The 23991-nt window shown below is 40.0% G+C and overlaps 1 pseudogene; it reads right to left on the bottom strand.

Annotated features, from left to right (window-relative positions):
- Positions 1 to 858: 858 nt before the first annotated feature.
- LOC116889358 lies at positions 859 to 1494 on the bottom strand (annotated as a pseudogene).
- Positions 1495 to 23991: the final 22497 nt, after the last annotated feature.

Raw genomic sequence — 23991 nt, 5'->3', positions numbered from 1 at the left:
TAGTTGCTGGCCAGCTAATAAAGACTTTCTCTTGGCTTAACCCATGTCCCAGAAGTCTTCTCTGATGAAATTGAAACATTTTGTCCTGCAGGAAATTTTTTAAAGCAGAGAGGTAAACAATTCAAAATATCTTCAGGAAGTCTCTGAAGCTGACTAGACTTACTAGGCTCCTCCTGCCAGAGTAAGCAGTAAAAGCTGAGAGTCCCTCTTAGAAGAGCTACAAAGATGACTCGGATAAGCCAGACTTCATGAAGACTCTGAGACCACACCAGCTGCCCAGAAGTACAAACCAGTTGAGCTGCTCAGAAGAGGTTTGGACTTACTGAGTCACTTGGAAAGGATGTGCTCCAACCTGTTGTGAGCTGTCACCCATGCTTAGGTGTGCTTTGGTTTGAGTCATTTTTTTTTTTTTTTTTTTTGTTTTTTTTTTTTTTTTTTGGTTCTTTTTTCGAGCTGGGGATCGAACCCAGGGCCTTGGCGCTCTAGGCAAGCGCTCTACCACTGAGCTAAATCCCCAACCCCGGTTTGAGTCATTTCTGTTTCTGTAGGTAACCTCTCACCCACACTCCTGTAAGTAACCCCAGGAAAAACTGATTGGTTCACCACGTTGGACATAGGTGGTATCTGTACTTTGTTCTGTTGTGGGCTCCCTATCTGGGGTGAATAGATGTATGTGTTTTTTCACTGCAAAAAACATTTTTGTCACACAACAGTCTACATAATGAATTCCATGTTAGTCAAGGCTAAAGGCTATCCCTGAACAAACAAAAATTATGTGTGTGTGTGTGTGTGTGTGTGTGTGTGTGTGTGTGTGTGTGTGTGTGTGTAGTAAACAAATCTTTATTGATGCACACATAATTACTGGGAGGAGGCCAGGATGCTGGACGAACTGGGGTCAAAGTCAATCTTCCACGATGTTCTGGCTTATGCTCTCCTCCTGGCTGCAGATGAAGATCTGCCCAGACTCGTCAGCGCTCCAACCCTACTTGCTCACCCACACCTTCAGCTGGTTGTCACTCAGGTCTCTGAGCACCTCAGCCAGCAGCCAGAGATCGAGGTGCTGGCACGTGATACCCACCACGTGGCAGATAAAGTTTCGGACAGAGTCTTCAAAGCCTTATGCCTTCCAGGAGGTCCATGATCTCATCTAGGGCTTGCCAGAACGTTTGAAAGTGGCAGGTCTCCAGCAGGTCCCCAAAGTACCATATCTGTTGGATGGGCTGCTCTTCTTGATGTTGTCTGGTGGATCATACATTTACATGGCGTGGGGCAGGTTGGTGAAGAGTTTCAGCAGAATCTAGGTAGTGACTGTGGTCTGGAAGAAGGTGGGGTTGAACAGTTTCAGGATGGCCAGGTTGGTCTCCAGATCATAGGCATTCTCCTGGCTTGTGTCCTCTTGGCTCCAGGGTAGCCAAGTTCTCAGGATTGTACCTGTCGATAGATACCCTTGAGCAACTTGCCCATGTTTCTTCTCATCTGTTCAAATATCACCATGATCACTGTCGCCTTCTGTAGTCCCAGCTGGAGCTGAACACCACATAAGGTGCTTAGTACTCAAGCCTGAAAAAACTTTTATACTTACACAAAATGTTTGTCTACATGTGATTCTATTTTTTCTTTTGAGACAAGGTCTTACTATATAGCCTTGGTTGTCCTGGAACTTACTACATAGATGAGACTGACCTCAAACTCGCAGAGGTCCTCCTGCCTCTGTCTTGACTGGTGATTCTTAATCTAGTCAAGCTGTTGTTGAAGATTTATTTGATAATTGTACAGTCCTTTTCAATTTTTTTGAAAAAAAATTATTTATTTACTTTCCTGTTCTATTGCCTTGTCTACAACCTTCAATATAATAATGTATGATGTGGCAAGATGATGTTCTTGTCAAATTTGTATTTGCCTTCTTCCTAACAATGGAAATACCTCTAAAATTTCCCAATACTTTTAAGTACAGATGGTTTGGGAATTCCTTTTCATTTTAAAGTCCACTTCTATTCCTGATTCCAGTTCTTCACATTTGAAATCTATTTAGTTCTAATAGACTTTTTCAAAATATCTTGGGCCTGGGAAAATCTTGCTAGAGAAAAAGGGGAGGAGCTGGAGAGATGGTTCTGTAGTTAAAACCATGAGTTCTTTTCCCAGCACCCACAGGATTTCAGTCCCAGAGTGTCTGATGCCTTCTTCTGATCTCCAAATGCACCAGACATGCTCATGGTACACATAATACATACAGGCAAAATACTCATATGTATAACATTTAAAAATAAATAAAAAATTTAAAGTCTACCATGTTCTATATTTTAGGACTTACTTTAAAAAGTTGTAGGTCTACATAGTTAAAATAATAGATATGAATATAAAGTCTAGTATTAAAAGTATAGTCTTGCTCTTGGTCCTCCTTCCTCTTGCTCTCTCTTGCCCCTTTGTCCCTTCTCTCCCCATTCCCCTCCCTTTTCTCTCCATGTGATAATGGTCAGCCTCTACTCTACTCCTCTATTCTTCTATTTCTCTACTTCTCTCTTTCTCTTTTTCTTTTTCTCTCTGTCCTACTACCCTCTTAACTCCCCTCCCCATGCCCTGGATTAACTCTATTCTATACAAAACAAAACAAAACAAAACAACAACAACAACAACAAAAAAAAGCGCATAGTCTTGGCCTGGAGAGATGGCCCAGAGGTTAAGAGTACTGATTGTCTTTCTAGAGGTCCTCAGTTCAATCCCCAGCAACCACATGGTGGCTCACAACCATCTGTAGTGGGGTCTGATTCCCTCTTCTGGTGTGTCTGAAGATAGCAGTGGTGAACTCACATCATAAAATAAATAAATAATTCTTTAAAAAAAAAAGTCTCCTGTGTGAACCTTGCTCCAGAGACAGCTGCATCTCGTACAGTGCCAGCCTGAGACATTAGGGTGAAAGTCAGAGTGAACAAATTTTCGGGTGCCTGGTTACCAGGGCTGCCTCCAACTCTGGCAAAGTAGATATCTTTTTTCTTTTTTTCCGCTGCCAATGAGCACTTCATTTATGTCAACTCTGTGGTCTACATGTTTCAATATAATTCTTCCCATAGGCAAATTCCGTGGCGCAGTAAAGGTTGATAATAGGAAACTTGTCATCAATGGAAGGCCTCCATTGTTCAGCCTCAAGATCCTCCCATCATCAAATGGGGTGGTGCTGGTGCTGAGTGTGTTGTAGAATCCACTGGTGTTCTCACCAGTATGGAGAAGGCTGGGGACCACTTGAAATGGGGGGTGGTGGTGGTAAAAGGATCATATCTTCCCCTTCCTTTGATGCTTCCATGTTTGTGATGGGTGAGAACTATGAGAAGTATGACAATTCACTCAACGTCATCAACGATGCCTATTACACTTTCGTGGTTGGAATAGGAATGGCCCCCATAGGCCCATATATTTGAATGCTTGGTCATTAGGGAATAGCACTACTTGAGAGGGATTAGGAAGTGTGGCTATGTTAGAGGAAGTGTATCACTGCAGGTTAGCTTTGTGTTTTCAAAAGCTGAATCCAGGTCTAATGTCTATCTCTTTTCCTGTTGCCTGCAGATCCAGATGTAGAGCTCTCAGCTACCCTGTCTGCCTGTGTGCTACCATGCTCCCTGGCGTGAGAATAATGAACTAAATAAAGCTTAGCAACCCTAAGCAAACCCCAATTAAATGCTTTATTTCATAAAGTTGCCATAGTCATAGTGTCTCTTCACAGCCATAGAATGTTCACTAAGACATACACTACCAAATGCTTAGGCCACTTGCCCCCCACCCCCCACCAAGGTCATCCATGACAACTTCAACATTGTGACCATAATTACTGCTATCCAGAAGACTGTACATGGCTTCTTCCGGGAAGCTGTGGCATGATGGTCTTGAGTCTACTCAGAGCGTCATCCTTGTATCCTCTGGTACTGCCAAGGCTGTGGGCAAGGTCATCCCAGAGCTGAACAGGAAGCTCACTGGCATGGCCTTCTGTGTTCCTACCCCCAACATATCTATTGTGGATCTGACATGGCGCCTGGAATTGAACCCTCATCCTCTGCAAGAGCAATAAGTGCTCTTAACCACAGGTAGTAGTTGCCTTCCCTCCACCAGTAGTCAGTAAGTTCAGGAGGTGACATGTGGTCTCATGAGTCATTCCCAAACCATAGTTGATTGATGACAGGACTAGTTTTGTGTGGGTTCAGCAGCTCATAATTTTTTGAGGTGGAAAATTCAAATAACAGCACTGGTACTGGTAGGTGGTCCCCTGCATGACACTATGGTAGATGGCATGTATCATTATGAAAATACATCACGTGCTTAACTAGGAAGCTTGAGGAAATGGAGAGGGACTAGACTTGTAACCTCTCAACTAAGCTTCCCTCTTAAAGTTTCCATTGCTTCTCAATATCGCCATGCTGGAGACAAAGCTTCTAAGACATGAATTCTCGAAGAAATACTCAAGCTGTATTCAAACCACAGCATATGAATATGACATTTGAATTTAGAGTTTCATGAAATTACCTTGCCCACAGTTATACAAAAATAAGTAAACTGTGGGCCACAGTTTTACAAGCCCAAGATAAATATTTCACTGTAGATGGGAGAGGTTATACCATACTTCCTTTATTTCCAGACATATTTTCTTTGATTTTGAGACAATTTATGAATCAAATGTCAAGACTCAATGATCTCTGTAAAGTAGTGGCTTTTAACCTTGGTTGAAAGTTGGAATCACCCAGGGGGTATTTTTTTAAAGAAAATTTTGCTGCACTCAGAGTACTTCTAAGTTAATTGGTTTAGAACCACAGCTCTCAACACTGGATGGTTTTGTTTACCTTCCCCTATGGAGCTATTTGGCAATGTCAAGAGATATCTTTGGTTGTACTGATGTAGCATTGGCACATAGAGGTTTAGCTCTGCTTCTAAACAGCCAGAAAACACAGCGTCGTCCTGTCACAACAAAGACTTTTCCAGCCTCAAAGGTTGGTTTTGCTAGAGTTCAAAAATTACAAATGTTATCAGAGAGGATGGAATACACCAAGAAAGCTGCCTTCCAGACACAGAAGAAATAATGCACATTTAAACTAAAAGACAAGTCCCAGTGCTGAGAAGGGACGTGGACACGATTCTCCATCCTTAACCCAGAAGTGATAACCAATTGACAACCCTCAAAAGACAAAATTAGTCTTCTCCAGTGGAGTCTCATTGAATATACAAACCACACGTAGGGCAGGTCCAGTGCCCAGCAGTGGATAACTAATACAGAACTAACTCGATCGCACTTGTTTCATTATGCTTTGTTTGGCCATTTTAAGCAATATTACTGGTCTTTGTTTATATATTATGGTTTCCAATTTTGTGTTCTTATGGTGTGTGTGTGTGTGTGTGTGTGTGTGTGTGTGTGTGTGTGTGTGTATTTGTTCCTTGTGCTTTTTTCTTTTTTCCTGTTTGTTTTGTTCTGGTTTCTTTGTTTACCTATTTGTTTTCTAAAGGGGGGCATGAAGATGGATGAGTGCAGAGGTGCGGAGGAATTGGGAGGAGATGAAGGACGAGAGGCCATGGTGAGAATATATTATATAAAAAAGTTATTTTACAAAACAGGAAGGGGGACAGCATTTGAAAAGTAAATTTAAAAAGTTACCAATGAAAAATGCAGATGTAAGATGGGACCCAGGCACTGATAGGAAAGGATCTCCCAGTGAATTCCCACTTGATAGTTTTCTCAAGGAGTTTGCAAGGCCCGGTATGTGAGCTTTTTGAGAGGATTGCATGGAGAACATTTATTAGGGACTTAGGGACAGAAGCATGTGTTGGTGCTAGCCAGAGAAGACAAGATCCACACACCAAGATAAGGAAGAAGAGGCTTATATGCTAATATAGACTGTGAACCATTGCAAGCAAAATGTAGCGGGGCTTCCTTTAAAACGAAATCACATGCAAAAATACCAGTACTGTGTAAAAAATATGTTACGACTCAGACTGAAACCTGTGCATTCCTGTGAATGTGGTGGTGCTGTCTTCCCAGCACTTGAGACATCCAGGCATCAGGATTTTCAGTGTGAGGTCTGACTGGGATATGTAGTGAAATAGCCATAGAGGGGGTTGGGAGGGTAGAAAAGAAAGGAGAAGAGAGGAGAAGGGAGGTGAGGAAGAGAGGGAGGGAGGGAGGGAGAGAGGGAGGGAGGGAGGGAGGGAGGGAGGGAAGGATGGGGCCGGGGTGGGAAGAAGGAAGGATCTGAACATCAGTGGCTGGCACCAAGGTGCTGGATGATTTATCTTAATGACTTTGTTTCCAGGGCGCTCGGAATGCATGCCAAGGCTACTTGGCAGGATAATGGAGACCACGAGTCAAGATGACTGTAGACATCTTAGTGATAACCTGTATAGTCACATCAGCAGACAACTGAAATTCCATGGAAAGACAATGGCCCTTTTACATTGGCATTATTTTTTCTTGTCTGCTCTGCAGAGTAATATTGAGGGCACCAAAAGTTTTGATAATGTTGTCCTCAGTAGGTGGGAGACTTGAGCAAGAAACAGCCTGTACATTTACTTGAGTGGTTCCTACTCCCAAATATTTGAGAAACTGCTTGAAGGAAGGATGGCTGAAAGCTCCAGAAAAGGTGCAGATTCTGCAGTGTTCTAAAGAAAATGTGTGGGGCGGAGACATGGAGAAAGAGTCAGAACTATATGCTGTTTTCTAGTTCAGGTTAATGAGCTGGGGTTAGGCCAGAGAGCATAAGTGGAGGTTAAATAGACCGTGCAGAAAACACTCCAGAGGGATGTTGGGGAGATTCATAATGCAAGGATTCCAAATAATGTAAGGCCAAGGTAGAAGGAAAACACTATGTGGAAATGTTTCCAAAGGTTCTTTGACTAGCTACCACTTTAAAAACCTGCCTACCATCCTTGGTAAAAATACAGATTTTTGGGATGTCTGGATAAGGTGCGTGTTTGTGTGTGTGTGTACACTCATATGAGGAAACCAGAGGTTCTCTGCGGATGTTGTCATTGGAAGCCTTTCTTAATTCCTTTCCATCTTATCAGTTATTGCTATTTAAAACTTTTATTTATGTCATGTAATTAGGTGAGTGTATTCTATGTGTATATGAGTTCACAGAGAGGCCAAAAGAAGGCTTTAGATCCTCTGAAGCTTGAGTTACAGACAGTGGCCCAACATGGCTACTGGTAACTGGCTACTCTAGAAAACCAGCAAGTGCTCTTGACCTACTAAGCTATCTCTAACCTCTTCATTATTTGACAGTTTCATACATATATACGCTAATTTTGGATACTCGGCCCATTGTAGATTCTTATCCATTCCCCTTTCCGTTGAAATCCTCCTTTTTCCTAACAATTCCTCTCCTAATTTAATGTTATTTTCTTCCACTGAATTTAAGTATGATTGCTTGCATGAGCATGAGTGATTTATGTGGACATGTGCATGTGTGATCCTCAGTTGTATAACTACTGATTTGTCCACATTACTTTTTGAGACAACGTCCCAGTGAATGGGAAAGATGCTGATTTGGCTAAATTGGCTGTTCAGAAAGCCCCAGGGGATCCTCCAGTCTCTGTCTTTCCAGTGCTGGGATTACAAGCTATCAGGGCATCAATGGTCAACCCAACACACATGGAATCTGGAGGGAGCATCAGTTGAAGAATCATCTCCATCCAGATGACTCATGGTCATATCTGTTGGGCATTTTCTTTATTGCTAACTGATGTAGGAGAGTCCAGCCAACTGAAGGTGGTTCTGCCCCTGGGAAGGTGATTGCTGTCTACAAAAGGTAGCCGAGCAAGCCAGGGAAAGAGAGACAGTAGGCAGGATTGCTCCATGATTTCAAGTACAAGCTCTTGCCTTGGGTTCCTGCCTTGACTTCCTGCAATGATTGACTATAAATTGTAACCCCAAAGTATCCTTTCTTCCTTGAAGTTGCTTTTGGTTGTGGTGTCTATCACAGCAACAGAAGAGCAAAGGAAGACACAGGCAAACTTTGCCTTACCTGTCACTTAATGTGGCTGCTAGGGACCTAGACTCAGGCCCTCATGCACTTTACCAACTGAGCCATCACTCCAGTCCCTGCTGAGAACGAAGTGCATGGCAAGACCTCAGGATACGCATATTTAACAGATTTTGCAAATGTTTCTTATCTATACTGAAGTTTGAGAAACACTGGTATAGGCAGAACACTGGCTATGCCTGGAAGATGATCAAGTTGTCAGTGTGATACGAAATACAGGCATCCCAAGATGCCTTGGGAAAGAATATCTTCCCCACAAGTTGTCAGTTAATAGAGGATTTTCAGTTTTGTTTTGTTTTGTTTTGTTTTGTTTTGTTTTGTTTTGTTGTTGTAATTGCACCAGTGGGAATTATCACTTACTAGAAGCCAAAGTTTAAAGCTGGTACAGAGAGAATGTTCACACTCTACTAATCTCTTAAAATTGTTTTGGTGGTCTAGTCTCTTAAAATCAGTACTAGCATCGAACCTCACCGAACTACAGGTGTTCACAATTCACTGCTACGCCTACTTCTGCACTTCTTTAGCATGTCTGCCTTTTGCCAAAGTACTTTATGTCAAATTTAAGTTTAGAAAACACAGTGAATTAGGTTTAATTAATTTTGACAACTATGATAACATGCTTGTTATGATTATATAAATGAGATTTTTTTTTGTGGCTTCCACATTGGTTGTATCTCATGATTAAAACAAAGATTTCACATTGGGGCAGGAATATGCTGATTAGATGAGTAACATTAAGTACGAAATTATATTGTGCTGGGTGCATTTGCATTTTATACAAAGAACAGACTCAGCATCTAATTATTCAAGTCTCTGATTGCTTTGTCATTCACAGTTTTGATAAGTGGTTTAAACATTTAATGAATTGATAATTTGCTATTGAGTCAATGAATTGCCACATTGTAAACTTTACTTCTGAGAATCCAAAGATTAGTTGGATTCTCATTCTTTGCATTATTTAACAGTGTATGTATAATTGTTCCATTTTTAAAAACTGCCCTTAATCACTTCCACTTGATTTGATAAGGCCTTTGCCTGCTCTCTGGAAGATTTTCATTTTGACAGGATGATAATAGTACATGGCATAATGAAATTACCACAATTCCAGGAGAGGAGAATAATGCCTTTATAGTGTGGAGATGTAGAGTCTCTATTTAGAAAAGCCACTCAGAGGGCAAATGAGATACCTTTCCAGTTTGTTGCCAAATTATCCATTCATGAAGGCCCATGCCAATCTACAATGTTTTCAGTGTAAGGGAATCTAGGAGAATGTAATATTGAAGTTTAAGATTGTTAGAGCTGGAAGGAACATGAAAGTTCTAAAACTCAAATGTCTCAAAGCTACCAGGTAATTATCCTAAATGAGTGACACACAAGACATTGCAATTAAAGAAGAATTCTCCCTATGTTATTTGGTGGCGAAACATGGGCTTGGTGTTCGCAAGTATTCTGATTTTGAAAGCGATATCTACGAGCAATGTTGTCCATGTGTACCTGGCAGTTGATTCTCGTGACCAGTCTTGAAAGCGAGCACTGACAGGTTATCTCCTTCAAAAGTTTCAAGAGAAAATGGAATTTGCATGTTGGTAGTAGGACAGAAAGGGATTGACACAGGGCTGGAGAGATGGCTCAGAGGTTGAGAGAACCGCCTGCTCTTCCAGAGGTCTTGAGTTCAACTCCCAGCAACTACATGGTGGCTCACAGCTATCTATAATGGGATCTGGTGCCCTCTTCTGGCCTCTTCTTCTGTACATGCAGGAAGAATGCTGTGTACATAATAAACTTTTTTTTCCCATTTTTAAAAATTGGACGTTTTCTTTATTTACATTTCAAATGTTATCTTGTTCCCCCTCCAGAAACCCCCATCCAATCCCTTCTCCCCCTGCTTCTGGAGGGTGCTCCCCACCCACCCACCCACACCCTCATGCCTCCCCACTCCGGCATTACCCTATACTGAGGGCATGGAGCCTTCATAGGACCAAGGCCTCTCCTCCCATTGATGCTGTACAAGGTCATCCTCTGCTACAGTTGCAGATGGAGCTATTGGTCACTCTTTGGTTGGTGGTTTAGTCCTTGAGAATTCTGGAGTGTCTGGTTGGTTGATATTATTGTTCTTCCTATGGGGTTGCAAATCTTAAAAAATAAAAAATAAATAAAAGGTCGACACAGAGATGGAGCCAATTTATGCAAATCACGGTTTGATGAAAGCTTGTCTGCTACAATAGAGGTGCCCAGAGTGGTTAGAATTAAGACACCTGACTGTCTGAATCCCCAGTGATAGGCAAAGAGCTTTATTTATACAGTCATCAAAATCCAGCTGTAAGGGACCCTGTATTTCCAGGAATCTGTGTGTGTGGTGTTAATTGGGGATAATTGTTTTTACCTCCTAGAGCTGTCCTAAAAATTACACAAGGCAAGACAGTTGGGGGTTACAAGGGTAAGAAGCACACATAGGAAAGAGGTTGAAGTTCAAGGTGATCCTAGGCTATATAGTAATTCCAGTCCAACTTCTAAAATAACAGGGAGAGCATGCACAAGTGTCCAGGGTAGCATCTTACACAGAGAAGGCACTTAGTGCTCCCTCCCTGAGTACTTTCTTAATTGATCTTTCCCCTGCCTGTGTATATATAGTAGTATTGGCCTCACCGAAGGTCAGGATGCCAGTGTCTGCAGCTCAAGCAGGATCAAGTTTTGCTTTCCTATTACCTGAAGTGCCCCTATCCATCCACACATTTCCCCACACTCAGATCTTCAGGGGAATTGATGAAAGATTCTCTATCTGAGTCTTGCTGCTTTTCCTGTCAGTAGGCAGGACTGGAAGCCATTGCACTAGGTAGCTAAGGTAGAAGTTGATTTAATGAGGGAATTTAATAAGGGAAATCGGGGCATCCTTTCGCTGCCAATCTCTTTGCCCTCTGGCTTTTACATTCTCTTTGGCCCCCCTTCTGTGATTTTTCTCTGAATCCTGGAGGGGTTGATAGAGCCGTTACTTAGGTCCCAGCCCTCCACTGTCATTTGTTCTTGGGACTTTGCCCAGTTCTGTCTCTGCATCAGTTGCTATCTGTAAGACGCTTCTTTGATGCAGGCTAGCCATGACGTTAATCTCTCATGGGCCACATTTCCATAAGCAATAGTCAGAGCCAGTTAGATTGGAGTAGCTGAAATAAGAAAGTTCTTAGAAAAATTACTTTATGTCTCTCTGGAGCATCAATACAAATGCTCTCTCTGCCACTTGTTTTCAGCCTTCCCTGGCCACTGAATGTCACTGTGGTTCCAAGGAAATGCAATAAAGGTAAGACTCCTTTGGTCTTAGCAGTGACTCTGGAGCTTGGGACAAAAAAATGACTAGGTTAAATTGGCTTCAATATTCTCTAGATGCCTGTACAATGGCTATGGCGTGCCTGTATATGTTTTCTGTTTTATAATGCATTTGTGTGGCAAATCAACAATTGGAACAAAAGGTTTGAGTCAAATTTTCCGAGTCTTCAAGTCCTATATAGTAAAAATCAAAAAAGCCTCGGGTTGTGATTCTGGTTGTGCCTAATCCTGGTTAGATTCCTTTAATGGACAGGAAGAGAAGCTGAGCTAAAGAGCGAGGGTACACTCAGAGGCAGGAAGAGTTACTTTCTAGCAGCCCAAGCCTGCCAGGTCTACCAGCAAAGTGAAATCAGCAACTAATGATGCTCTATTTGGAGGCAGAGCCTTTGTACGTATTGGTTTTATGGCAGAGGCACTGAGCATTGTCTGGTCTATAGAAGGAGTTCACAAATGCTTGAAATGACTTTAGTGTTCAAATTCCTCCCTTTATAGTTGGCCCTGTGCTTACTCCAATTCCTAACCCTTATGCCAGGGAGGGGTTTGATGATCCATTTAAATTTAGTTGATAATGGAGGCTAGGTTGTTTTTGACAGAGTTCTTTATGCAGAAGAGTTTTCAAAATCTTCCCTGCTTTTCAGATCTACCAACTACCCAAAGGATCATAGTAAAAGAAGAACCCTGACGGAATTACAGTTTGGAAAAGCTAGAATGGGTTAGGGACAGGAATGAAAGGAATACATTATTCATTCCTCTTCAACAAGAGAAGGGCAGGGAAAGTAGATACAGAAAGGTTTACTCTAAACTTTGAAATGATTATTTCTAGTTGAATGCTGTTCTCCTGTCATAATGAGACAGGATCTCTCTCTCTCTCTCTCCTCTCTCTGTTACAATCTATTTTATCATGTCTATTGAAACATTTTCACATAATGTATTCTAATCAGAGTTTCTTCTCCCCCAACTATTCCCACTTCCTTCCACCCCTCCCTCCCCTGCACACCTCTGGAAATGGATGACTCCAAGGAAACTGTCTTCCAAACACAATAGGACGGATACACATATTAACTCACAGAGACTATGGCAGACTGACTGACTGACTGACTGATTCCTTCCTTCCTTCCTTCCTTCCTTCCTTCCTTCTTCCTTTGTTTTTTGTTCAAGATTGGCTTCACTAAGGCCAGATGTTCTTAGAACTCCATCTGATCCATCTCCAAGTTCTGGGGACTAAGACAAGAGCCATTTATCTTTTTAGTCCAAGCGCAGTGACTACTTACTGGAGTCCATAGGACTCCTCAGTAACGCAAGCCTGTTGATAGTTCATTATCGGAAGGATGGGGGGGAAAAAGTAATTAGATACCCATTTGAGATTCCAACCAGTCTCTTCCATTCCCCGCTCCCAGCTGCATGTAACTCTGTCCCAGGTCCATGATCCCAAGAGGTGGTAGAGTAGGAGGAGGAGAGTTAACTTAAGGGAGGGACTCCATTTTGCAAATATGGGGAAGTTCTCATCTATGCTGGGGTGGAATTCTCTAGTGATTCAGCTATGTGGGGGTCATCCATACTCTTGTAAGTAATCTATATAAATGCTTGTAAGTAAGCTCAATAAACTCACTGATACACCAAGCCAGGCTTGAACAGAAGAATTTCTTCATTTATTGCTGGTGCCATGTGTTAGTGTGATTAGACATTTGTTCTTATCTCTCCAGGAAGCTAATGCAATACTACTCTTCTCTGGACTTTCTTGTCTGTCATTTACATCATCCACTTCTTCCCTGAACTGGTTCCATTCATTTTTGTCCCCCATTCCTTCACAGGTTACGTTCTCTTGTAGGTCTCTAGAACAAATCACTTCACAAGCTTCAGACTTGGAGAGCCAAGATCCCTTTTAATATCCCCATTGGGATGGTCAGTTAGGAATATAAAATTTTAACGTCCAAACTTCAAGCTTAAGATTCTTTCTGCAAACATGACCCCTCTGTGTTTCAGTTAATGGACTGTTTAACCCTTTCATTGCTCAGACATAGGGCTTTGTAGATATCCTTGGCTCTTCTCTTTCTCTTATAACCCTCACCAAATTCTTTATCAATTTCTTTAGTTATGCATCAAAATAATCCAGAAGTGGATTTGTTCTCAACACCTTGACAGCTACCACTCTGATTTAAGACGTTATTTTCTCTTCCAGCTAGACTTAATTATCTTCTAAATGCCCTTCCTGTGCCTACCTTTGTCTTCTCCAGTTTCATCCTCAACATAGCAGCTAAATGGCCCTCTCCAAACTTGAGTCAAATTGTATCATTCTCTTATAGAGAGCTCCAACAGATTTCCTTTATCTCAGAGAAAATCTCCTTCATCCTGGCGATCTATAAGTGTCTCCATGGCATCCCTGACTTATCTGCTATTATTCTCTCTTCTTGCTTGCTGCACTACAGCTGCAGTGACATTCTTAAGGCCCAAAATACATCAGTCTTCCCAGACCTGAGGATGTTGCATTTCATATTCTAAATCTTCTGTAATAATCTTCACCCAACATGAGCAGAGATTTTTGGTTATTTTTAAGGCTTTTAAGCTTAAATGTTTGATTACAACAGTTTTTACCCAAGTTGTTTCTTTGAGACGATTTCAGGAAGCAGGAGGAAGAGCAGGAGATGCATATAAGGGAGGGGGTAAATTAATATAATGAATACTTATAGAGTTGACCACAGTGATTGACAATTGTTTTTTGAAGCCTGCTTGGTATCTGAAGTTGTACATACATCATCACCATGTTCTGAGAATTACAAAGGAGGCAGAATTTCTCATCAACTACTCATTCCCTATGTAGAAATGTCTACATAAACTACGGAACTAGTTGTAGAATAAAAGAGGACCTGTTGCCAAGAGTTATTAGGGAGCTCAAGATAGAAGTGGCAGGAGTAAGGGAAACCTGAGTAGGAGACAGAGTGTTGATAAATAGATATTGCGAGACAGTGTCACAATGATTCCAGTTGAAGCTGCTTGAATCCTGTATGAAACCACTTACCACTGCTATGGCTTAAATAAAGGACAAATCCAAGGGGATTCTGAAGAGTTGCACAAGAGGTGTCTAATGGATATTGTCATGCTTTATGCTTTTTCCTATTTTAATTATCTGTAGAGCATTTATTCCCTAGGTACTTGCCTAATATTGCAGTAGAATATAAACTATGCAAGACAGGAACTATATTTTGGTTATTGCACCTAGAACCTTTCCTAGGCCATAATGGGTACTCATTCAATTTCTGTTGAATGGATGGATGGATGGATGGATGGATGGATGGATGGATGATAAGACCCTGGCCTCTGAAGCCAAATGGCCTACCCTGAATGATAATGCTAGTGCATATTAATGTGTGTCAAGGCCTTGTGGCTTCATTGTATTTGTATAAGGAGTTGATCGAATTGAGTATCAACAGTGTTTATAGCTCTTCCGTTTGTTCTCGAACTTTTTTTAAAAAAACATGAATGTTCTTTTTATGCAGCTTTATAGATGAGGCTTCGTAGACAAGAAAGAATATCTTTAAAGTAGACTAACTGTTGAACTGGAGGTGAGTGCTACAAAAGGGTGAGTTGTTACTTTTGCATTTGGATTACTGTTCTAATATAGAATACTTACATGGGAGCACTTGTCATCTGGTCATCCATAACATGCTGGGGCTGGGTTGTATTCAGAAGCTGGCTGAGCACAAGCCAGAGAAGAATGACTTTAAATGACATTTCCTCCATGCTTTCTGCTTTAGTTCTTGCTTGAATTCCTCTCCTCACTTAGTGATGAATTGTTACCTGGGACTCTAAGCCAAATAAATCCCTTTTTCCCAACACTGATCTTGGTCAGAGAGTGTTTTGTCATAGCAACAGAAAGCAAGCTCGAACATGATCCGATGTTTGTAGGACTCCAGGTTAGTTAAGTCAGGTATAGATGATGTTATAAATACAAAGTTAATATGCCTTGATTATGTGCTTTTAGCCTCACTTGAAATTGCTGAAATAAATGTAAACAGGAAGAAAAAAATAGTAGAGTACAAATGCCAGGGTTGCAGCCCAAACAATAATTAACATGGTGAGAGAGTTCTCAGATTTAACCCAGAAAACATACAATACACTGTATTTTACCCTTTGTTACAGAGGTCAGTCATATTTCAATTAATTTTAGAATTTTTTTTGGAGATAGATTTGGGAAGGAGAAGACTATTACCAGTGATGAAAGTTCATAACTTAATGGTGAGATATTTTGGTCAGATCGGAGGAAGAATTTGACAGTGTTAACTCATTTTTTTCTTTACTTATTTTAAAACTCTTTCCCCTGCCTCTATTCCAAAGAACTAAGAAATAGTGCGATTCTTCTTTGAATAATTTGTATATGCAGTTTGATCATGGGATTAACATATTAGGGGTGTGTGATACAGGTGTTCATTCTTATTTTTCTATTGCCTATTATTTTGTCCAGACTGATAATATTTTTTGGTAGTTTGTGGGTTGTTTTTTTTTTTTTTTTTGGTCTGGATGGTAGATGTAGATTTGAAAGGTGTAGGCCATTCTAGAACTTACATTGCGGTCAGGTCCTCTTTCTAGAAAGATTTAAAAGTGGACATAAAAACCAAGGATGACTCTTATTTTTCACTTGTGTCAAGGACTATGGTTGACTGACAAAAAGAACACAGTGACTAGCTTATCCTCCAGTTACTTGTCATTGACTCTAAAAGACAAATATTGCATGGCTTCTCTTATCATATGTAGATTCTAGGTTTTAGTAGAGTGTGTGTGTGTGTGTGTGTGTGTGTGTGTGTGTGTGTGTGTGTCACCCTGCACATTGCCCAATTGCAGGTTTCTGTGCTATTTCCCATTGAGAGCAAGAAGAGGATTATCTTATGCACTTATCTATGGATATAGCCATACGTCATTAGGAATCATTTACTGATGTGTTCCTTTAGCTGAATAAGAGTAGTAGGAACAGGCAAAGTGACTGGAAGCTTATTTAAAGAAATAATGACAGGAAACTCCCCAAACCTGTGTGTTCGTTGGCCAAATATCCATAATCACAGAGTACAGTAAGCCTCAAATCAGTCTGATGTACAAAAACAGTTAACATGATACATAAGAAATATATTTTAAAAGTTAAGGGGAAAAGAGGTTTTGAAATAGGAGGAGTAGCAAGTACAGCATACAAAAGACTACATAAGAAACATTGCAAACTAAGAGGAAGGGAATGGATTTATTCAAAACAAAAATAAACGAATTACCCCCTACTAACCAAGAATGCATTATCTTGTGAAGCTGCCCTTAAGATAGAAAAGAGAGATAATGATACTTACAGACAAAACATATCTTAGGAGTTAATCACTGGACCTGCCTTAAAAGAAATGAGTTTTTAAGCAGGAAAGAAGTGATCATAATTGGCGGCCTGGAAATAGAAGTTTAAAACTAATTGGTTATGATAAAGGTTTAGTCGGCCTAGAAGACTCTAGTAATGTAATGATGGCACACAAATCACCTGGTGTGAAGGATAAAAGACAGCACGGTATGGTTTCAGTGGTTGTGTCATGCACTGAAGATAGAACTTCACAGAGCTTGTCCTACCTCCTGGCCCTTTATATACTCCCAGTTAAAGTCAGGGAAAAGAAAACAAAATAAAAAAAAGGTCTGGAATGTGGGAATGGAAGCTGAATGGAGGAGGGCAGATGGCAGAGTTGGGGAAGGGATGAGAAAGAGGAGGGGTGAGAGTGAAGACAGTGTATTATATACATGTATGAAATCGTCCAGGAACAACGGAATCAAGAAAGATGAAGAGGATTGCACTGAGTCTATAGATCCCTTTCAGCAATAGAATTATTTCGTAATATTAGTTCTACAACCTAAGTCTGGAGACTTTCATGTTCCAGCGCCCTTCTTCACTCTTTCTTTCTTCAGCATTTCTCAAACTTTAATGGTCTGTAGATTTAAAGTAATTCCACCCCAAATTCCAATGAGACATTCTTCACAGAACTAGAAACTAAAAGACACATAGAAGCAAAAAGGACAATAACAGGGAAGTGAAAAGGACCTTAACAAGGCAATACAACCCTAAGTAAAAAGATAAAAGTTTGAGATAATATACTTGGTTTTAAATTATATTACAGATACATAGTATCAAAGTTAGCATAATGCTGTCACAAAAATAAACTTACAAACTAATGAAATAGATTCTAGCACCCAGAAATAAACCCACACAATTACATCCACCCACTTTTAGACAAAGGTATAAAAACACACCAAAGAACGGTCAGTTTCTTTGATAAATGGTGCTAAGAAAACTGGGCATAAATATTTAGAATGAGTCCAGATTTTTTTATCTCTTACCCTGCCAAAACAAAGAAACAAAACAGAATAAAAAACAAAAGCAAACCCCCCCTCCCCCAAACCATAGAACAATTCAATTCAAAATGGATCAAAGAAGTTGCTGTAAGATCTGAAACTGCTAGAGAACTTCATTGGCAAGGCAAACATGTCAAGATATGGGTATTGGCAAGGGGTTTCTCAAAATATTTACTAGAACAATAAATAATCTTAAGATTAGATGAGATTGCATGGAATTAAAACGCTTCTGCATAGCAAAGGGAAACCATCAGTGGCGAGAAAACAACGTACAGAATGGGGAAAGGTCATATCAACTTTTATTGTGCTAGAGTTTAATGCCCAATTATATAAAAACTCAGATGTTAAACACCTCTCCCACGAAAGCATCCAATCAGTGGGAAAATGAATTGTTAAGAGTCCAAAGAAGAAGAAATATGAGTGGTCCACAAATACTTGGAAAATACTTAAGACCCTTTGTTATCAGGCGAAAACAAATTAAATCTGTCAGTGTGGCTAACATGAAGAGAACAAATGTCTTTCAATGCTGGTTGGGGTATGGGACAAAAAAACTTCTAATCACTATTGGTGTGCATGTAAACTAGTGCAGCCACCATGGAAATCAGTGTGGAGGTTTTGAACAAAAATTAAAGGTAGAGCTACAGTAGGATACAGCTATCCCACATGTAAGTCCTCACAGAACTGTAAGTCAGTATTCCACAGCCAAGCTTGACTTCCATGTTTACTGCTATACTATTCACAGCACCAAGGAAATGGATCCAGCCTAGATGTCCATCAACAGATAAATGGATAAAAATGTGTTAACAATAAACAATGGAATTTATGTAGTTATAATGAAAGTGAAATAATAATTACATTTGCAGAATAAAATGGATGCAACTAGAGTCATCTTCAAATAAACCAGACCCAGAAAGGCAACTCTATATATTTTACATGTGGAATACAATTTTGAAAATTATATATATGATATATAATTTTGTAATAATCTTATAATAATTTTATAACTCAAACATACTTTTATATTTAATCCATATATGCAGGCTACAAAACTAGAAAGGGGATCATCATGAGGGGGGAGGAAGTAATCTTGAGAGATGGGAAATAGACAGCATAAAAGATTACATGTGATCAGACAGCAGAAGTTGAGACAAACTGGGGGAAGGTTATAGGAAGTAGTTGGATGGGAGGGGAGGCATGCAGGACAGTGGCAGAGGGATGCCATGATGAAAACATATTACTCTCTATGTTAACCTATAAAGTTAATAAAAGATGTATTGGATATTTCAAAAATCACTTAAAGTAGGTTTCAAATATTTTTACCTCTCTGTAAACAATCAGTTTTGACAAGAAAGATGTTAATTAGCTTGATTTATTTATTCTGTATCATATTAATAAATCATGGCATTACTTTTTGCCCCATAAATATATTCAAGTATAACTTCTCAATTCAGAATAAAAACTTAGAAAGAGACCTGAAACGTCATATATTCAAAGATGATAACCAAAAGGGAAATAGAAAAAAATAAGTAGATATTACCATGTATCTTTTAGAATATATCAAGAAAGGTAATATGCGTTTATGACGATGCTGATAAAGGGACCTCTAGATCATTGTTGACAAAACTGCTAATTGGAAAAAACTATGGATTTTCTTTAAAATTAAAAATAAAACACCATATGATCCAGTACTTTCATTTCTGAGCATTTACAGAAATGAACTGAAACCATTACATTGGAGAAATACTTGTATTCTCAATTTCTTTTTTAAAAAACATATTTACTTATTTTATGTATGTGAGTACACTGTCTCTTGTCTTCAGACACACCAGAGGAGGGCATCAGATTTCATTACAGATGGTTGTGAGCCACCATGTGGTTGCTCGGAATTGAACTCAGCACTTCTGGAAGAGCAGTCAGTGCTCTTAACCTCTGAGTCATCTCTCCAGTCCGTATTCTCAGTTTTATTGCAACATAATTCATACTAGCCAAAATGAATTAGTAACCTAAATAAACCCTGATAAACTGATAACAAAACTGTGGTATGCACACACAATGGAATATTATTCAATCTTATAAGTGTAAATGAAATTCTGACATTTGTTAGTTAATGGTCTGGAGAACATTTACTAGGTGAAAAAACTTAAACATACTATGGGATCTTACCTATATAAAGAAGCTATAATTATTAAATTCATAGAAGCAGGGAGTAGAATGGTGATTGACAGTCGTTGGGTAGAAGGGGAAATAGGGAGAGATGGTTAAAGAATATTGTGATGGCTGTTCTTGGTTGTCAAGGTATTCTTCTGGAATGAATCTAGAATCCAGAAATGGGATGTTAATTCGATGATTCCTATAAGTGAGGTATAGTAGTGGCCATGAAAGCTTAGGCCCAGCAAAGGTAGAACATGCATTTAAGTTCATGAGATAGAGGAAAGCAGATTGCTGACTTCAAGGCCAGCCTAGTACAGAGCAAGTTCCAAATCCAGGTGTGGTGGTATACATCTTTAATGTGGGCCACACGTTCTGCTGGAGGCCTACATAAGGACAATGGAAAAGGAAGGGTTTGTTCTTTGTTTGCTTGCACTTACTTGCCAGCCCGTCCACTGGAGTCTACTTCTTCAGGATTCTAGTTTATACAGAAGACCAGCTAAAATACCCAGCTTGTGGGATTAAGCAACTACTAGATTCTTGGACTTCCCATTCACAGCTTTCCACTGTTGGGTTAGATGGACTACAGACATAAGTCATTCAATGATTTAGCTTAATATAAAGAAACATTCCATAAGTTCTGTTGACTCTAAGAACCCTGACTAATACAAATATAAAATATCAGTTATTCAAGATAACAAGTTTGAGGGGTTGGGGATTTAGCTCAGTGGTAGAGCGCTTGCCTAGCAAGCGCAAGGCCCTGGGTTTGCTCCCTAGCTCTGAAAAAAAAAAAAGAAAAAAAAGGATAAAAAGTTTGAATATTTCTGTATTAGATAGTAATACAGATAATATGTACTATCTGTAGTACATAGAGATCACTAATAATACTACATGCTATTTTAAAACTTCTTAGATCTTATTTCCATAACACACACACACACACACATACACACACACACACACACACACACACACGAGAGAGAGAGAGAGACAGAGACAGAGAGACAGAGACAGATGCACTCACACAATTTCAGGGGAGGGAAAGATCTTTGGAATGTGATGGTTATATTTTTATGATGGTGATTTTATGCATGTATATGTATCTACTAACTTTATGAGGTGTATATATTAAATAACAAAATAACTATGACTTTTTACTTGTCAATGATATCTAAAGTATTCCTATAAAGAAAGAACACCATGAAGAAAATAACCATCATCTTTGTTGTGTTTTTGTAGCTACTCATTATTTTCTTCTAAAACACTGTACATGTGGGCTCATTCAAGTTCCCAAGTTTGTTTTTTCCTCAGCCAAATTTTATGCAGATGCAGCAGCCATAATTCCTGCACAAGAGCTGTGTAAGATTTTACCCATCAATCAACTTTCTGTCATGGAAGGAGGAGGAGTTTATAAGGTCTTACTTAGCCCTTTGGATATGGAGGCAGTCAATGATTGGGTACAGGAGGGAGAGACATTTTGTTCACTGATGTAGCCACTGGAATATTGCTCATGCTTCTCTGTAAATACCTCTTCACCCATACTCCTGTAACCTGAATTAAACTCAACTGAGTTACCAAAAGGCATGGAAATAGAGCTAGGAAGTGAGAGGGGATCATTGGGACTGGGAAGAAGAGAATAACAGAGAGTAATAGGGGGAGAATATGAACAAAGTATATAATTTATATATGTATAAGAATGCCATAATAACATTTATTATGAGTAATTAAAATTTGCTAATAACAATTTTGTAAAGGTGGTGACAAATTATGCCTGTAATCAAGGATTGGCTCCTTCCCACAGTGGAAATCTTTGCACAGATGTAACCCTAATAACCCTTGCCCTTCCTGAGGCCAAGGTCAGGTGTTGGAGTCCAATGTGCAGACCATACCTATAGAGAGTCACCTGGAACACACTGGGATTGAACTCCTCCAGATATCAGCCTCATGAACAATTACAAATATGCTTGGATAATGACCCTCAGCGTGTCCTCCCCTCCCCCAAACCCTGAGAGCATGACAAAATGTTTCGTAAAAAAAGGGGGTGGCTGTACAAATCTTAAGTCCAAGTGGGATCAGACCTCCATACATCAACCAGCTACACTCAAAACTAATAGAAGAAAAAACTAGGCAGCATCTCTAACACATGGGCACTGGAAAAATTTCTGAACAAAACACCAATGGCTTATGCTCTAAGATCAAGAATCGACAAATGGGATCTCATAAAACCCAAAGCTTCTGTAAGGCAAAGGACACTGTGGTTAGGGACAAAACGGCAACCAACAGATTGGGAAAGATCTTTACCAATCCTACAACAGATAGAGCCTTATATCCAAAAATATACAAAGAACTCAAGAAGTTAGACGGGGAGACAACAACCTATTAAAAATGGGGTTCAGAGCTAAACAAAGAATTCACAGCTGAGGAATGCCGAATGGCTGAGAAACACCTAAAGAAATGTTCAACATCTTTAGTCATCAGGGAAATGCAAATCAAAACAACCCTGAGATTTCACCTCACACCAGTGAGAATGGCTAAGATCAAAACTCAGGTGAGACAGCAAATGCTGGCGAGGATGTGGAGAAAGGGGAAATACCTCCATTGTTGGTGGGATTGCAGACTGGTACAACCATTCTGAAATCAGTCTGAGGTTCCTCAGAAAATTGGACATTGAACTGCCTGAGGATCCAGCTATACCTCCTCTTGGGCATATACCCAAAAGATGCCCCAACATATAAAAAAGACACGTGCTCCACTATGTTCATCGCAGCCTTATTTATAATAGCCAGAAGCTGGAAAGAACCCAGATGCCCTTCAACAGAGGAATGATTCAGAAAATGTGTACATCTACACAATGGAATATTACTCAGCTATCAAAACAATGACTTTATGAAATTCAGAGGGCAAATGGTTGAACTGAAAATATCATCCTGAGTGAGCTAACCCAATCACAGAAAAAACACACATGGTATGCACTCATTGATAAGTGGCTAGCCCAAATGCCTGAACTACCCTAGATGCCTAGAACAAATGAAACTCAAGACGGATGATCAAAAATGTGAATGCTTCACCCTTGTTTAAAAGGGGAACAAGAACACCCTTTGGCAGGAAGAGAGAGGCAAAGATTAAAACAGAGACTGAAGGAACACCCATTCAGAGCCTGCCCCACATGTGGCCCATACATACAGCCACCCAATTAGACAAGATGGATGAAGCAAGAAGTGCAGGCCACAGGAGCAGGATGTAGATCGCTCCTGGAGAGACATAGGCAGAATACAGCAAATACAGAGGCGAATGCCAGCAGCAAACCACTGAACTGAGAATAGGACCCCTGTTGAAGGAATCAGAGAAAGAACTCGAAGAGCTTGAAGGGGCTCAAGTCCGCTTATGAACAACAATGCCAAGCAACCAGAGCTTCCAGGGACTAAGCCTCTACCTAAAGGCTATACATGGACTGACCCTGGACTCTGACCTCATAGGCAGCAATGATTATCCTAGTAAGAGCACCAGTGGAAGGGGAAGCCCTGGTCCTGCTAAGACTGAACCCCAGTGAACGTGATTGTTGGGGGAGGCGCAATGGGGAGGATAGGAGGGAACACCATAAAGAAGGGAGGAAGGATTAAAAATGTTGGTTCGGAAACCAAGGAAAGGGAATAACACTGAAATGTAAATAAAAACTCAAGTTAATAAAAAAAAGGGGGACTGTGGTTAGGAAAACCGTTTCCATTCTAATAAAATATCCTAGGCATGGAAAAGAAAAGGCACCATCGAAGTCAATTCTATGGTCTCTGAACATTGCTTTCCATGGGAAATTTCACTTGACTGGTTTATTAGAGCCTCAGATTTTCTTGAGCAAAGAAAAGTAAAACTGTCAAGAATAGCCAAACCTCAAAGACACATGGTTGAAGGAATTTAAAAATTTCACAGAACAGCAAAGCTACCTTTCCTTAAGGGGGCTAAATGAAATGGAATCTTCTGTCTTCATAGAAATCCACAGAATGCCTTTGTTGATGCCATGAAAGCAGAAATGTGGGTTTAGGAAACATTGGCCAGGGCAACTCCTTGAAGACACTGAGAAATTCATACCCTTTAAACATGAAAGAAGTAGACTAGGAATTACCTTAGCTGGAAGACTAAAAGGAGATCTTAGAGA

This window comes from Rattus rattus, chromosome X, assembly GCF_011064425.1.
Source record: "Rattus rattus isolate New Zealand chromosome X, Rrattus_CSIRO_v1, whole genome shotgun sequence".
Taxonomy (NCBI): Eukaryota; Metazoa; Chordata; class Mammalia; order Rodentia; family Muridae; genus Rattus; species Rattus rattus.
The sequence above is the reverse complement of the archived record's forward strand: the minus strand, read 5'-3'. Positions and strand labels throughout refer to the sequence as shown.